This window comes from Metopolophium dirhodum, chromosome 1, assembly GCF_019925205.1.
Source record: "Metopolophium dirhodum isolate CAU chromosome 1, ASM1992520v1, whole genome shotgun sequence".
Lineage (NCBI taxonomy): Eukaryota > Metazoa > Arthropoda > Insecta > Hemiptera > Aphididae > Metopolophium > Metopolophium dirhodum.
Window position 1 is genome coordinate 30,114,711 of NC_083560.1, and position 18,648 is coordinate 30,133,358.

The 18,648-nt window shown below is 28.7% G+C and overlaps 1 protein-coding gene across 1 annotated transcript in view; it reads right to left on the bottom strand.

The window, feature by feature from the left end:
• The window catches only part of LOC132934553 (SUMO-conjugating enzyme UBC9-B-like), a 29,792-nt gene extending 18,779 nt beyond the window's left edge, over positions 1–11,013 (bottom strand). The window contains exon 1 of the mRNA XM_061000875.1: positions 10,056–11,013. The gene's annotated coding sequence lies outside the window, so the exon portion shown is untranslated. The remainder of the gene's footprint in view (positions 1–10,055) is intronic.
• Positions 11,014–18,648: the final 7,635 nt, after the last annotated feature.

Genomic DNA, 18,648 nt, shown 5'->3' on the forward strand with positions numbered 1-18,648 from the left:
TAATTCAAAAGTTTATTTATATTTGTTAAGTAATTATTACCCATAGAAACTGAGGATGATTTATTTACTACTACACACATTAAGTAAAATATAACTGAATTACCTACTACCATAGTTTGGGGTGACTTTGATAATGCGAGGTGAGATTGATTTTTATCGGAATTATTGATTTATTCGTATAGGATGGCTACACTGCTTATATAATAATGATAAAAACTATCAGTTATTATGAGTGGTTAGATTGTGATAATATTTATCGTTGGTACAATCATGTTTTTTAAATTCTTCGATCTGTATTATCACATTTACTAACGTGCGTGTTAGTCGTCAAATTCCTGTTGCTCTCAAAATATCGCCGCAAAGTAAGTAAAACATTATATTATAAGTTTTTTTATTAATATGGTCCAAATGATACACCTGCATGGAACAAATCTGAACTATCGTTACAATTTAAAAAAATATATCTATTGAGTATGCTAGTAATATGTATCTTGGGGCGAGATTGTTAATCGTGATGGGGTGACTGACTATAATTCAAATATATTTTAATATACACTTTTTGTGGTTAATAGTGGCTCGTAAGTACAAAAAAAAAATTGGGTGCAGACCCTATGTGAATTATGCAGATTCCACAATAGAAGATGCCTTGAAGACAATAGTTGATGGTGAACTATCAGTTTTGGCTGCTAGCAAACGTTTTAGCATACCTTATGGTACATTATATAACCGTTTTCATGGTAAACATGTCAAAACAACTGGTGGTCAGACAGTGTTTAGTGAAGAAGAAGAGAAAAGTATTCTAAGTGCAGTGATAAAATGTGGTGATTGGGGTTTCCCTTATCGTTAATGGATGTAAGGTAATTATCAAGGAATAATTTGATCTAAATAAACATTATAATGTAAAAATATAATACCTACTTAAGTACTTACTTACATATTTTTTTTACATTCAGAATAGTAGCAAAAGCATACCTTGATAACGTAGGAGTTGTTGTAAGCAAATTTGGTAACAATAATCTACCAGGAAATGATTGGGCTCGTAGATTATTGAAAAGACATTCGGTGATAGGACAACGAATTGCAACAAACATTTCCAGAGCTCGTGCAGAAGTATCACCAACCACAATAGCTGAATATTTTGAAAATCTAGAAAAAGTTGTGGATACTATACCACCTGAAAATATATTTAACTACGATGAGTCAAATCTACAAGATGATCCTGGGAAAAAAAAGGTAAGCAATTAAATAAATATATATTTCAAATGGGTATGAAAAAAATAAAAATAAATAGGTGCTTTTAATGTCTGTATGGTTGGTATGCAGGTAATATTTAAAAGTATTTATTTATAACTGCATAAGTAGTATTAGGTAATCTTAATAACTCTTTTATTTTTTTTTTTAGGTTTTATTTAGACGTGGGACAAAATACCCAGTCAAAATTCAAAATTATTCTAAGTCATCCACAACCATTATGGTATGTGGTTCAGCCTCTGGAGTGCTTTTGCCACCGTACATTGTATTTCGTTCTGGAAGTTTGTGGGAATCTTGGACAAACGGTGGACCAAGAGGGGCTCCTTGTTGTTCTAATGCATGTTGTAATAAAGGATCAAGATACAATTGCACATCACATGGGTGGATGGAATTAAACACTTTTAAAGATTGGTTCTTTACATCATTTTTACCCCATGCAAAGCGTTTACAAGGGAAGAAAGTTTTGATTGGGGACAATTTGGCCTCCCATTTTAATATAGATGTTATAGCTGAGTGTGAAAAATCAGATATATACTTTGTGTGTTTACCCAAAAACTCTACCCACTTAACACAACCATTGGACGTTTCATTTTTCCGTCCATTAAAGGAGGCTTGGCGTTATTGCCTAAACCAATGGAAAAACAAAAATTCAAGACAAAAGGCAATTCCAAAATCCACATTTCCATCACTAGTTAGTGAGTGTTTAAACAGGATGAATGAAGTTGGAAATATCGCTGAAAACCTTAAGTCAGGATTTAAAGCAACAGGTATTTACCCTTGTAATCGCCAAGTAATAACTGAAAAGCTACCCAGAGAATGTGAACAAGAAGTTGTTAATGATACTGTCACTGAATATTTAAAGACACTGAGATATGACAAGACTGAACCTAATCATAAGAGGAAGAAGATAAATGTAGCACCAGGAGTAAGTGTTACTACAGCACTTTTAGGTTTGGAAACTAGCGATGAAGATGAAGTTGTCCTATTTGAAGACACAGATGAAGAGGAAGAAATACAAAAAGAAGCTTTGCCAAATTATGAAGTGCCCTCTACTAATAATATAAATATTGGGACATTCTTGTTGGTAACTATAACATCAGGAAAAAGAAAAAAAACAAAATATCAATATGTAGCAGTGGTAAAAGACATTTCCAATGACATTTACCACATGAATGGTTTGAAGTCACTTGATACATCTAAATTAACGTTTAAAGTGTGTGATAATGATTTATTTGATGTTGAAATTGATGAAGTAGTTGCGGTTCTTAAAACACCAAAAGTTGAAAAAATTAGAGGACATATTAGGTATGTTTTTCCTCATGAAGTTGATGTGTTTGAGACTTAGTTATTGTTGATTTATCAAAATTGTAATTTACATTACAACTTACTTAATACCTAACCTACTTAGTACCTATAATATTGTGATATAATACCTACCTAAGAATGTCAAAGAGAGACAGAATTGTTTAATTAATTAATTATTTTATACTATGTTTTGTTTTAAAAAGTTCTTTATTAATTAATTGTTAACCTATTAACTATTTAATAAATCCTAATTAAGACTGTCAAAGAGAGACTGAGTAATGGTATAATTAATTGTTTTATACCTATTGTTTATTTTTAAAAATTATAATATAATAAAGTTTGTTTTGTTTTAGTGAAAAACATAATTGTATATTAATTATTACAAAAAAACCTGATCGTTTAAAAATCCTATCAAAGTCACCCCACTGTACATTTTATGCAATAACTTCTAAACTACTCAACCAAATTTTATGTGGGTCGAGATTGACTGGTCTATATGCTGTACCATCAATTTAACATAGAAAAAATGAGGGTATCAAAGTGACCCCACATGTGGTTTAAGATTGATAGGAACATTCAAAAAATTATATTAAAAAAACTACTTACGTTTTTCAAAATATTACTTAACCTATTTAAAGGCAAAATAGAACTTGAAGTAACGATACCATTTTGAGATTTTTATTCATAAGTATACAAAAGTTATGAGTAATAATGTGCAAAGAAAGTTGTAAAAATTATCAAAGTCACCCCAAACTACGGTAGTGAAGAAGTATTTATTAATGTGTCATAATTTAGGTGTTCATATTATTTAAAATTAGAACTTGTTTTCTCATACCCATAAACCATAGGGGTAAACCACTATAGGAAATCGGTGCACAAATCATTGGAAATCTTCGGAAATCATTGGTAATCATTGGAAATTATAGGAAATCATGGGGAATCTCGGAGGAAATCTTTTGAAAAAAGTTTAAATATTAAATTTTCAAAATATGCATTAAATATTTTATATTATTTTGTGAATTATAGGTAGTTTAACACAATTTTGTTTTACAATATTTACGTAACTGGGAACAAATATTTTTTATAATTATTAAAATTATTTTAAGAATGTTAACTTAAAATTTACGATTACAGCTATGACATGCTATGACTAATATTTTTATTTAGGTAAAACAAAAATTTGAGAGTACCTATTTCTTTGATCGTTTTAACAGACATAATATCTATTATTAATATTAAATATTATAACCAAATATTAAATTTTGTTCATACTTATTATTATCGTCGATATTATCTTATAACTTATAAGATAAAGCCGGAGATAAAGTAATTATGTATAGGTACACTTGTCTTATAAGCTGCTAGCGCTGCTAGGTTGCACAATATAAGAATCGATCTATAATCGATCTATGAACCAATACCGGTTTTATAATAATTTATTTGTTAGAAATTGTTAGAATCATATTAAAATTAAAATTAAAAAATATTTATCTCATGTTTCTTTGGTTTATTGAGAACCTGTGGAGTAATATGTGATTAGTTCATGTTAGTTCAGTATTTGGTTCATTACCTATACATATTTATTGAACCTTAATATATATTAAATTGTTATTCCTACTTACCATATTTTTTCTATGAAAAAAAGCAAAAAACCTTAATATGACAAATATTTACTAAAACATTGATTTAATATATTTTTGTTGTAAATTATAATCTTGGTACATGGCTACTATTTAAGCTATTTTTAGCTATTTTTTCTATGGTTTTTTAATATGTAATTTTTTTTTGCTAAAAACTGATAATATCTATGATAATATTTAATAAGATTAGACATTAAGTACTTCCTTAACTATTCAATAAGCAATGTGCAGTAACCAGTAGTTGGTATACTTATGCTTTTACATTATTAAAATACTATATATAAACCATTATAAACCTATTTAAGTAATGTTAGAGTATTGTTTACAGAGTTTCATAAATATGTAGTATTGTCTTCAATGAAATTTCAGAGTTGTCTTGCTTCTTTAAAACATTGGTAGGTATGTATTTATTATTGTTGTTATTAATATTATTTTATTATGAAAGATTGTTTAAATCCATCTGACTTTGTTTTTTAATTATTTTTAATACTTCCAAATAATGTTAAGTATATCTTTGCCTATTAACTCATAAGATTATAATATCATCAATATAAATTAATCAAATCAAGTTTTTAAAAATATTATTGAATTGCATACATGAGTATTTTGAGCAAAATGTATAATTTTTCTTATCTTTAAGTAATTCAACTTCAATAAAAATTGGAATAAAAAATAATTTCCTCTCACTTTATTGGGTTGTATTATTATAAATATAGACACCTAATAGTTACCTATATAGTTACTTAATAGGTAACCTATTTATAAAATGTATTTTTAAAAAAAGCATACTTAAACAAAATGTTGTATCTATTGTATTTAATGCCATGTTTTAATAAATATGTCAAATATTTAAATTTATTTAATTTTTAACGAAAAGAGATTATTAAACACTTTATCATCGACTTTATTTTTCATATATTTTGAAAATATCTGCCTTACCACCCATTCGATTCACAAGCCACCACTGAGAAGTCCAGAAACAATACAAATACTAAATCGTAATAAATATAACGGGCGCCCAAAATTACTGTTTATCAACTACAGTAATTGTAAAAACTACCTACATTAGTAATAATATTAATAAAACAATGTGAAAACAATAATATTACACACGTGATATAAGATATAAATACTAAATACACAAATCTGATATAATAGAAAAAAGACAAATCTGATATTATAGATACTGACATCACAAAATTAAGTCAGTCTCAACGTGGTATATAGTATTATATCACCTACTGAAATAATGCAACAACGGCTCCTGATTCCCAGTGATTTGGGGACAGCTGCGTGGCCAAGCCAAATAGTATTGTTGACAGCGAAAAGGAACGCTATGCAAAACAACATCCAACAGTTACTGGACTCTCTTTGTGGTCATTTTATTTTCACTTGTTTGTTTTGATATTATTGATAATTTCCCTCCAATTTACAAAATAGTAATACAGCGTATCTCATTTGTACATGTGATAACACGTATCTGCACAATTTTACATTACGTTTTGCGAAGACTTCGTTTAAACGTCTAAAATTAATTATTTACCATCAGGTAATTATACTATTACGCTTTTAATAATTTACTTATGTCTTTACTTGATATTTAAAACATTATAATTGCTATTAACAACTTTATGTATGCTTAAATTGTGACTTTTAATTTAGGTTCAGATACGTGTTATTGACACAGTCCACTGGAACCGTTTTAAGTCACTTACGTGGTATCACGGAACGCCAGTTAAGGTACTTCAAAATTATTGAATTTTTTTATTACTGATACACTATATTATTACATTGAATCAATCAAACTCAATAAGTATATTTTTGTGATTTTGTAGAGAAATATGTCAAAACGAAGAATAAAACAAATGTTAGACTTATCATGCGGAAATAGAGAAAATACAATTACAAATGTGCAGACAAATACAAATCATGGAAAATATCAAACATTCAACGATTTATTATCTTCAGCTGAGTTTGTCTTTGAAGATATTGAAACAGACCTGGTAGATTTGGGTAATGTAAATGTTGTAGAAAATGATCTTAATTTGCTATTACAACCAGAAAATATGTATCCTGATAATACTCAATATTATTCTGATGACTTTCAGTGTAATGTTGAGTTAGAATCAAATAATATAGTTGACAATAGTTTAGAGCTTAATTTATTTGAGAATAATATGGTTGTTTGTAATGAAAACTTACAAAATGATTCATTAGCTGATGTTGAATTTAATGAAGTAAATTGTACTGTGGAAGATAGTGAAGAAAATGTATTAAACTGTGAAAAGCGCCATAGTATAATACCTCAGCCTGATAAGTGGAAAAGGGAAACTACAAAGCATTTGAGAATGAATGGTGAAGAATATATTGGGTACCAGAGAAAAAATTCAATAGTAAGTCATAATGTATTAAGACCCCCAAGAAATATTCAACCAACATGTATGTCTCCGTATTGTAAAAAAGCAAAAAATAGATTTTGTAACACTTTTGATGAAACCCAAAGGTTAGAAATATTTGTTACATTTTGGAAAGCCACTTGGGAAGAAAAGAAAACATTAGCATGTACTTTGGTAAATAAAATAAAAACAAAGCGATCTACAAAAGGTAAATATGGTGATGATAGTAAACGGGAAAATACTTATGACTTATGAGTATAGTTTAAAGTATAAAGATTTTCCTCCTGTAAAGGTCTGTAAAAAAATGTTATTGGCAACTCTTGGTATAAATGAATTTATGCTTCATAATTGGATTAGAGAATCTACTAATGGCCTTCCAAAAAATATTAAGCATTCTCTTGATAAAACTATTAATGAGATATCACCTCAGTCTTTGGTAAGAAAAAGAGCTTTACATACTCGTGTAGACCATTTCAATAACTGGCTAAAGAGTTTACCAAAAATGCCTTCACACTATTGTCGACAAAGATCTAAAAGGCTGTACTTAGAAGGTCCATTCTTCAGTTTTCAAGAAATTTATGAATGCTATACCAAAAAATGCAATGAAGATGAATTGAAACCATTTAGTAAATGTTATTTTAATAATCAAATGAAAATCAACAAGATTTCCATCTTTAGCCCTCGTAAAGATAAGTGTGATTTTTGTTCATCGTATGAAATGAATCATGTAAGTGAAAATGATTATGCAGTACACTTGGCATATAAAGAAAGTGCTAGGAAAGAAAAACAGTTTGATAAAAGTAGGGCACAAAAAAATGAAGTTTATTGCTTTACTATGGACATGCAAGCAGTTAAGCTTTGTCCATCTTTGAAAGCCAGTTCTTTGTACTACTCTATGAAACTTAAGTGCCACAATTTTACCATTTATAATTTAGCCACTAATGATTGTTATAATTACTAGTGGCATGAAGGTGAAGGCGACTTGGAAGCTTCAGTGTTTGCTACCATACTAGTTAAGCATTTAACAGCGATATGTGTTGAAAAAATACCCATTATAATTTATTCAGATGGTTGTGGCTATCAAAATAGGAATATTATTATGTCCAATGCACTTCTTCAATTTTCCAAACATCAAAATGTAACTGTTGAGCAAAAATTTTTAATAAAAGGCCATACACAAATGGAGTGCGACAGTACTCATAGTTTGATAGAAAGAAAACTTCAGAATAAAGATATTTTTCTACCATCAGATTATGTCAGAATTACTACTGAAACTAGAAAATATCCGAATGCATATAAAGCAGTTTTACTAAATCATGATTATTTTTATGACTTTAAGTCACTGAAAGAATATACTTCGATTAGACCTGGTATAAGTAAAGGCGAACCAGAAGTAAAAGATATTCGAGCATTGTTGTATGATCCGTGTTCATTTAAGATTTATTATAAGCTTTTGTTTAATGAACCATATTGTGAAATACCTAAAAAAATCATGAGAAAAAAAATAAAACCAAATTTAAGTAACACCACTGAAGGACAGATGTTTCAAAAATTGTATAAAAGCCCTTTGCCTCTTACCAAAACTAAATGGAATGATTTGCAAAAATTAAAAAAATGTATGCCTACTGACACTCATTCTTTTTATGATACATTATCTCATTTGAATATTTTCAAAACCAAAGCTGCTAAAATATAGTCTCATTGTTGAATGTTTAAAATTTTGTATTACATCTGTATATTTTACTGTACATATTTTGTTAGTAATATTAAAGTAAAGACTGAAAACATGAACTTAAGTCTGAGTATAAAGAATTAATTTAAAGCAAGAAAGTACAACTGTATGACTTGTAATTTTGAAGTCTTAATATTTTTATTTTTATGTGTTTTGATAATATGTATTGAACATTTTTTTAATCTATTAGGAAAAATAACTTAAATTTAAGTCATTTATTTAATTTTATATCAAGTGCAATTATTATTATTATATTATTATAATATTTTATAAAACATTTTTAAGTCATTTCATATCATTAGAAGTCTAATTGTTTTTTATTTTTAAATATGAAGTATGTTATCTGTAATAATATTGTATAAAAAAGTTTAAACCAAATTAGGTCAGTTGTTTTATTTTGTATAAGTGCAATTTTATTTTTATTTTAAAACTTTTCTAAGTCATTTCTTATAATTAAAAGTCTGATTGTTTTTTATTTTTAAATAATATTAAATATATCATCTGTTATAATATTGTATAAAAAAGTTCAAACCAATTAGTTTAGTTGTTTTATTTTATATCAAGTGCAATTTTATTTATATTAATTTTATAATTTATATAATTTTATTTTAAACGTTTTCAAGTAATTTCTTATAGTTAGAAGACTGATTGTTTTTTATTTAAAAAAAAAGTATATTTGTTTATTTTGTGTAAAATATTTATTATTAGTAATAATAATATGTTATCTCACAGAATTGTTAAAAAAATATAAATATTACTACTCTATTAATATTAATATTAATATGTTCTCAGTTTTTTCATTATTTCAAATATATCTATAGCATAACTGTTTGATTATTTTCAATAAAAAGTACTGAATTAAGTATTTTAGTTAATAAACAAGCATTTTTTAATGATGCAATAACCTAACCTATTGTTAAGTACCTAACAATGAATAACACTTTAATATTACATTTAAATGAAGGTAGTTTAATATGCAAAAATGTACTTATCAAGTAATACCCTGTATCTACCGGTATGTACACATTCTATCATGGTGATTCCACGTATCTACACTAACTTCACATGAATTGGTAAAATGTTAATTTTACAACATATTATTATGATTAAACTATACATTTGATGTAAATATAGTCAAAGTTTAATTGAAATGTCGTTGTATTAATATTTATTCAGTTTTTTGTTGTTCCTGAAAAATTAACAAAATGCAGATACGAGGTATTGCCGTTAGTGTAACGATATTATGCATTTTATAATGGTTCGCCTATTGGTATTCATATTGGTATTTGATAAATCATTACTAGGTAAAGATAGGTAATGCCCTTGGTAATGCAGTGTATTATTTTTTAGGCGCTCCAGGATGATGCATTCCGAGTTATAAAAACTATATAGGTAAACACATATTTTGTTTCATGTAACAGATATTTCTGTTTGCACCGTTACCAATCCTACGATTGTTGCGGTTGTCGGCAACGACTAAGAACGTGAACGCGTACGGACGGGAGAGGGGAAGGGTTACCCAAAACATTTGATTCGAAAATAAAACTTTTGATCTGACGTACAGTGACATACGTATTATTTTGTACTACGCATTCATTTATGAAGGTAAAATTACGGGCGCTCAAATATTAAAATCCTTGCAGACTACAAACTACAATGAAAACTAGATATAAAATACAATCTGGTCTGGCCCACTGAACACGTGGAGGAACTCATTTATAATAATATTACCTGAATGGCGACAGCAACAGCTACTGGTGAATGGTTGGTGGTCGCTCGCTGAACAGGCGTCTCCGTGGATGCGAAGATATTATTTAGACGAGTTGAGGATGTCGGCAATGAAACGAGGTATATCACACGAGGTATGGCGGCGGCACGAACGGACGGTGAACGAACGCGACCGCCAACGCGAAAACGAGATATTCGATTAACGTTTATCTGCTTGGAGACTGCCGGTTGATCAGAGAATCGGCAAAGAAAAACACGAGGTTTCGCACGGACACGGTGAACAGACTACGACGCGACGTTGTCACTAAGTTGCACGACGACCGCTTAAAAAATAACAAACCCGGCCGGCCGACGGCAGCGCGACTGGCGGCGAGGCCACCAGCGAACTTGTGCGCAGGACGACAGAGGGGGACCCGGACGCATATTAACATACTGTACACTGCTACACGACCGGTGTTCTCTGATTGGACGATTCAAATTTACCGCAGTTTTATTGGAATTATTGAATAATAATATAAACAATTGTTGAATGTAAACAACACACTCTGTATTATGTAGATTATAAGCAAATTATTCGTACTGTAGTACAGCAGACGCTGAATAGGTATTTTATATTTCTATAGCACATTTGTTCTATGTAGTAGCCTGTAGGACGATTTGTCGTTGCTTTATATTACGCCTCGGAGCACTATAGTTATTCATATCAATATACAAATTATTATATTATTACATATATCCGATCTTATTTTTATTTACCTTTAGCTTCTGTATATTATCTGTATACTTCAACAACAATATTCGATATCATGTTATCAAAAGTATATGATATCAGATGCCGCGGTTTTACATATTTATTTTTTGCAAATATAGGTACACAATACACATTATAAAATAAGACAAATAAACAATATGCAACACTATAGTAGAGTTCAGTTTATAAGTTAGGTGTACATGGTATTATGTCAAACAGACATAAAAGAATTAATACACAAAAATACAAATAATTTAAATAAATATAAATATTTGTTCAAATAATGCCATAGTGTAGATTATACAAAAAAAATTTTAATTCCTTAACATTCAAAGTTAAATAAATTAATGTTTAGTTTTTTACATAAATTTGATCCTATGTTTGAGATTTTAAATAATATTATTAATAGTTAGCTATAATAAAACAAGTACCTATTATAATTATGATTATAATGTTATCACAATGCGTCAATGGGTTATTGTTTTCACCATTACAATTTACAAAATGAATCTGTATTTGCCTAAGTCGTTCATAACAAAGTTACTTACTAGTGAACTAGAATGTTATGAATATGTCATTCAATCAAACATTAAAACTAAAGAACACTGTAATTTGTGGGTTTCTGAATTTGGAAAATTAAATAATATTAAATGGAATGCTATCTTCTCGACCATGCGGGAAAAAAATTAATTGTTTGTAAGTATAATATTATAGGTACATTATTTACTAATCATAGAATATATTACATTTATGTAAAAGTGGTAAATACTCACAAATGTTCATAAAATATAATTCTGGGACATTAGGTATTGTATAATTTACAATTAATATAAGTCAGCTTTTGAATTTAACACTCAATTTTTATGATTTAATAATCTTATTAATTTGGTTGAGTTTAAATTATTAAGAAAATATAAATATAAATGTAATATATTTTTAGTAAGGCAATATTATGAGGTGATCTATCCATTACTATTCTGTCATTATGCCGGTCAAACTAAACTGTATCAAATTAAAAGTGCATATAATATATTATATTATATATATTTACATTTATTATTTAAACGTCAATAACATTTTGAATATTTGATTTTTTGATATTACAATATTGACATGAATTCAGTAAAATCTATTTTTCAGTAACACTAATCAATGATTATTATTGTAATATGATATAATATTGTCTACAAGTAAATGAAGGATACATTATATAGGCCAGTAATTCAGTAATAATATTGTACATTTAAGATAACCATATTAATATGATTATTACATTTTGGAAGTTAAAATAGATTAAATAAAAAAGATAATTTTTTTTAGTTTGAATATATTTATTGATTACAAGTTTATACACCTAATGGATTAGGTGAAAACAATTTGAAAATAGTTTTATTTAGTTCTATAATATCTTTATAACTTAATAAAGATTTTAAAATTTCTGATAAAAAAAAAAGTTGAAAAATCTAAAAATACCTAATTAATATAAGTTGTTTGTACATACTTTTTTTACTGTGGTAGATAGGTAACTGATGAGTATTTTTTGATTATTCATGTATGATTATAAATCTGTAAGAACACTTACACAATTTATCTTTTTTTGAATCAAAAATTACAATGAAATAAAACTCAAGAATATAAATTTAATATTTATCAATACCATGCTGATTTTAAATGAGTTATAATTTTTTAATAGTTTGGATTTTTAGAATGTTTTTATTATTGGTTTCTAGGAAAAAATTTGTATGTCAGCATATCTCAGTTCGTAAAGTTTCTAGATAAAAAAATAAAAAAGGGAATTCAAAAAATGCAAACTGTTTAGCTTCTGTCACATGTATGGTAAAATTAGATAAGATACTCATTCTACACGAAAAGTAGATCCCTATATTAAGGTTTGGTAATTTGTATATTTTTCTTATTACTTATTTAAATAAATTATTAAGATAAGTACTAATAATTATAATTCTATTGTTTGAAAGTTGTACTTACATTAAAGTTAAAGATCATTAAAGATCCATTTGCATTAGTTATTATTACCCCACTTATGCAACGAGCCCATTCTTTAAAATCATCTAGTAAAATTGTATTTGTAGACAGTACATCTGCCTGTGATGCAGACAATTATTCTATAACATTTATGCTTACTCCGTGTGCTGCAAGTGCAGTTCCATTAGCAATAATTATTACAAAAGGTATATTAAAAATTAATTTTATCTATCTATAAATTAATTTCAGTTAGCTTAGATCCTTATTTAATAAATTAATAGGTCAGACATACCCGGCATATAACACTGGATTTCAGTTACTAAAAGAATGTGGTATAAATTGCTTTGGTGGCGTTGGTTGGCCAAAAATCTTTATAACTGATAATACTGCAGCTGAAATAAATGCAATTGAAAACAACTGGCCGAATAGTATTCATTTACTATTCATTTTCCATGTTTGTCAGGCTATTTGGCGTTGGGTCTGGGACTCAAAGAATAGCATACCGAAAGATAAGCGACCAATACTTATGAAGTATAAGTACAATAACTTACATAGTTTTCAATCTATTTTATATGCTGATACAGTTGATTCTTCAGAGAAATGTTTTAATGATAGTATTAAAAACTCTGAATTTCCAAAATACACAAGATATTTAAATGAACATTGGCAAACAAGACACAAATGGCGTTTGGCGTGGAAACTACAATTTTATTTACCTACAAAATTGTACTAATAGGTACGTGCAAAGTGCAAACGTAATATAATTTCATTGGGAATAAACATGAAACACCTCAATATCAGAACATTTTTCAGCAGTTCTTCGAAAAATATTTCAACAAATATAAAAACTGAACCGTCTGAACCAATAGAAAATCCAGAAACAAATATTTTTTAAACTGAACCATCTGAACAAATAGAAAATCCAGAAAACAATCACGGTAACAATTCTTTATGTTTAAATAACTCTAAAAATGAAAATAGTAATTCAGTAATAGATTTAGGAAGTTTAGAGTCTGACCCAAAACAACCAATTTTATCATATCCATTAAAAAAAAATAGGAAAACAGAATCGTTCATTTTCTAGTAAATACTATGAAAAATATTTCTGGATTGAATATAGTGTACATCAAGATTTCTTATTTTGTTTTGTATGTAGACATTTTGATAATTTAAATAAATCAGAAGAAATTTTAAAAAAAATTGGTTTTAATAAATGGAAAAAATTAATGTTAAAATAGGTTTAACTAGGTTAAAATATATAATTTAAATAATCTGGGGCTTGAGCCCCCCAACTAAATGTATCAAGCTCCGCCTATGGTAGTTATGTAACTTCTAGTATTAATAACAATAATGGATTCATATGATAAAATATTATAATATTGCGTATTGCGTACAAGGGTGTATCTACTCTTATTTTAACATTTTATAAATACTAGGTGCATTAAAGGGAGAGTATGTTTAATAAGTAATAACCTAATAGGTGGTTTATATTCCTGTTTATATTATTCCCATGACATCATTTCTAGTTAACTATTTAATTAAAAAATAAGCCGATAATATTAAAATATATATTGTCAAATAAAAAATTGTCCGGGACTGACGAATGACTGATAACATTTAGAAAATTATTACGGAATTTCCGGGGAAATAGGGAATAATAATAATATTAATAAATAACGTACCTAACAAGGAGTACCTATGCTCATGAGAGCGTAGTTTGGTATAATTGTCTGTGGGTGCTTTATAGGACTAGACAATTATAAAAAGATTTAAAACTATAATTTTAGATAAAATGTAAAAAATGAAAGTAAGCACCATAAGGGGGCTACAAAAGTTTCTGTGGGGGCTGTAGCCCATGCATACTACGTCCCATGCCTATGCTATATACTTGGCAATGACGCGATCACGAAATGACGTCCGGGTCTCAAACTATAATGTCACCTCGAATATCACCGACTGCAATGATTTCGAGTGAATTGGGAACGGCTGCATCGTGACCACTCCAAACAGGTGGTATGACGAACGGCGAAAAAGAACGCTCTGTAAAACATCCCGCAGTTAGCGGATTAAAATTTATCATGTCGCGGACTAATGAAAACGTGTGCGCGCGATGCACCACCGCCGTGACGGTCGACAGACGCTTCGGTTGTAGGCACAAAATGTGCAATTATAAAACAATTTATCGGGAAACAGGACGATGAAAAAAAAAAAACGCACGACAATCATTTCTCGGCACCGATTGTACGCTCGCAACACAACAATACGGAGCGAAGAAAAAAGGCGACCGTAATATGCCAATGGCGGAATCCACGTGGTTTAGTGGGAAACGACGAACGGCAAAACGGTAAAGTGCAAAAGTCAACGCGCCCGACAGTTACTCCTGAAACTTGAGTAGTCGACAGTCGAAGAAACACTCACACACGTCTTGGCGACGGGCGCTGAAGCGAATTCCGCGCGACCGACGCGCGACGTTCGTACCGTTCGCTGCCCAGGCTGTGGAGAGGGAATTAATGCGACGAAACTTCGAGAACCTCGTCGAAGTCCGTACTCCGTAGCAATGTTGTGCGAAATTATATAATATGCTATAATATGCTTATCGGTGTCGCGCACAAGCCACAATTTAAATTGTTCTGGTAATCTGGTGTATCGCTTGTTGAGTCGTGAACTCGTGAACAAATTGGGTGAAAGTGTCGTAGGGTACTACTATACTTAGTCTAGTGTGGGCAATACAAATTATAGCAAAATATTAAGTCAATAGAAGTTAGAACCGTTATTTTAAAACATAACATGCCTTTCATAAAGAATATAATATGTAAAATATTATTAACTATCGTTTTTGTAATAGGTGATTTTACTCTAAGATTACTCAAAAACATAAAAAAATTATTCTGCGTAAATGTGTTTTGTCTATGTTGCGCGTGGGCCAGAGAAAACACAGTGCGCTGGCATCCTCTTAAGAGGACCATGATATTATATTTTTTGTCATTTTTTGTCACTGTGACTCCGTCTTGGACACGTACGACATGGCAAATTTTCGTTCACTTGTTTATTAGTATACCGTTAGTTTTGATACTAACGGTGAATAAACCTACTATCAAACTTTTAGGTAAGATAATTATCTGTGCTTAAGCGTCGGTGAGATATAGGCATTTTTAATTTGTGATAATTATTCACATTCCTACTCACCTATATCGTACATTCGTATATATCTTGAAAACTAAAATATGGAAAATATTGCCGACCCTTAGCCACAGATAATATTCAGATATTATTACCTAAAAGTTTGATAATAGGTCAATTCCCTCTAATATCCAAAACTAAAAACTAACGGTAGGTACTCTATTAAAAGTAGTGAGCAAAAATTTGCCATGTCGTACGTCTGTAGACTACTCTAACTGGAGCAGTTCAGTTTCAACTAGTTCACAACAAAGTTACTGGAATACCCGTATCTACTCGCCTAGTGAAGTTGAACCAGTCCAACAAACAGTACACCCAGATCAAGAACTTCTTACTAACTTTTTGCATTTCAAGAACGCATGAACATTTTTTAACGTATATTTCTAAATTGTATACATATATTTATAAAGTAATTGTATGATATTTATAACATGTTAAACTATTACTTACTACTACTACTTATGACCACGGCCTAAAAAACCTATAACCTACCTTCAGTCTTGTTAAGTATTCGAATACTTGTATTTAAATACTAGTATTTAAATACTTTTTTTATATTTCAAATACTTTTTAAATACTTTTTAACCAATGTATTTTAAATACTTAAAAAATACTTTTTATTTGTATTTATATTCTAGAATACTAAATACTCTTTTACATTCTTATGTTCTACTCCAATTTCAATTTCCAATATTTTGTAATGTACTGTTTTAGATTTTGTTTTTAAAATATTATTTTATAATGGTTCTAACTTCTGAGAATTTATAAATAAGATTTTAGATTTCTCCAAAATACAAGCTGATAACAGAATGACTGAAACCCCCGTCAGCCACTCACTCCCACTTACAGTCATACGGGACACAGTCACACAGACCACCACGACTAGTTCTTGAATCTATAAATAGTGTTTATTTTCAAGTTGTAATAAGCACTAATAACATTATAACAATAATACGATTAATACGACTTTAAATTAAAAATTATTATTGTATCTCTTATCTAATGTGTGGATGTATGGTTGTCGCGTTGTCGGTTGACGGTACTATACAGTACCAGTCACCAGAGTACCTAGTTAATAATTATAAGATATTTGTTATAATATTACATTATTATTTATTACAAGAGTTGATAATACTCTATAGTCTATCGTCTATGTTTGATGTTTTTTATAATTTATAAATCATACTATTTTATTTACCAATTTAATACTATATGTCTATATCAAACGTGCAAAGGCAAACAGGCGACAGGAAACATCGTGTGCGTCCTGCGTTGTTAATTTTTGTTGCTAGTTGTTAGTTGTTACTTATTAAATTATCAAGTATTATTTTTTAAACAACAATGGATGAAACCGAGGAAAATTGTGAATTGGACAATCCATGTCCACAAGTGAATATTAGTTTACCATGGCCGGTATATAATTCACATTTTAAAGTAAAAAAAATACTTATCGACTGTGATTTATACACAACTTTTGAAGTTTCTTGTAATCATTGTGTGACAAGTAAGACTCAAACTGCTGATTCAAGATCTATGTCCAATCTCCGTAAACATTTAAAGGTAGATATTATTATTATTATTATTATTATTATTAAGGTATTATTTTTTTTTATTTACTTATAAATACATGTTAGGCATTTGAAAATGTAGGCCATTGCTGGCAAGTCTAAAAGTCCTTAAAATTATTTATTATTAATAGGTTAGGTTAGATTAGATAATGTTAGTCCTTATAAGTAAATAATAGTTTTTCCAATATTTGTTGGTTTAGGTAGTTATATTAATAGGTATATCTCAAGTCAATAGGTCATAGACTATGTAAGTCCTTAGTATGTAGACATATAGTTTATATCTAGATATATAATTAAATATTTTAGATAGTAAATTCCTATAATAGTTTATAATTTTCACAGCTTAAACATAGTCAAAAAAAAGTATTTTGAATACTTTTAAAAAGTATTTGTATTTATATTCAAATACTTTTAAAAGGAAGTATTGGAATACGTATTTTAAATACAATTGACACCAAGTATTTAAATACGTATTCTGAATACATTTGAAAAGTATTCTTAACAAGACTGCCTACCTTTAACGAATAAATTAATTATGTTGTAATAAAGATTTTTCTCTCATCATTCCAGTGTTATGTTAATGCGAAATGTGTTGTTGCCCCAGTCAATAATAGTATCAAATTCTTCTCACAGATATTTTATATAGTATAATAATAATAAAAAAAGTGCGACAAGTGGGTACCGCTCTGCTATACAATACGTTATAAGTAGATCAGTATTATGGAATATATTATATTAAATTTGAATTCAATGATAGACATTTTCATATACTTATAAATAGCTCAAAAAATCGAAATATTTTGAAAATTTCACGTATCTACAGTTATTAGTTTTTTCGATACATCAAAAAAACTAAATTTATTTTACGTAAAAATTCCCGTTTTTCCTTAATTTTTTGTTTGTTTTTTTCGACGCAAAAAATTACCTTTCAAAAGTACCAACTAGATTAAATTTCCTATTAGAAACCACCTTTAAAGTTCAAAATTAAAGCATTATTTCGACTATTTATCGTAAAGACAAACACAAAACTTTAAAAATTAAAAAAAAACACACATCATTGTAAAATTAATATAAATATTAAACATACCTCAAAGTTACCATTAGCCTCTCTTCAGGG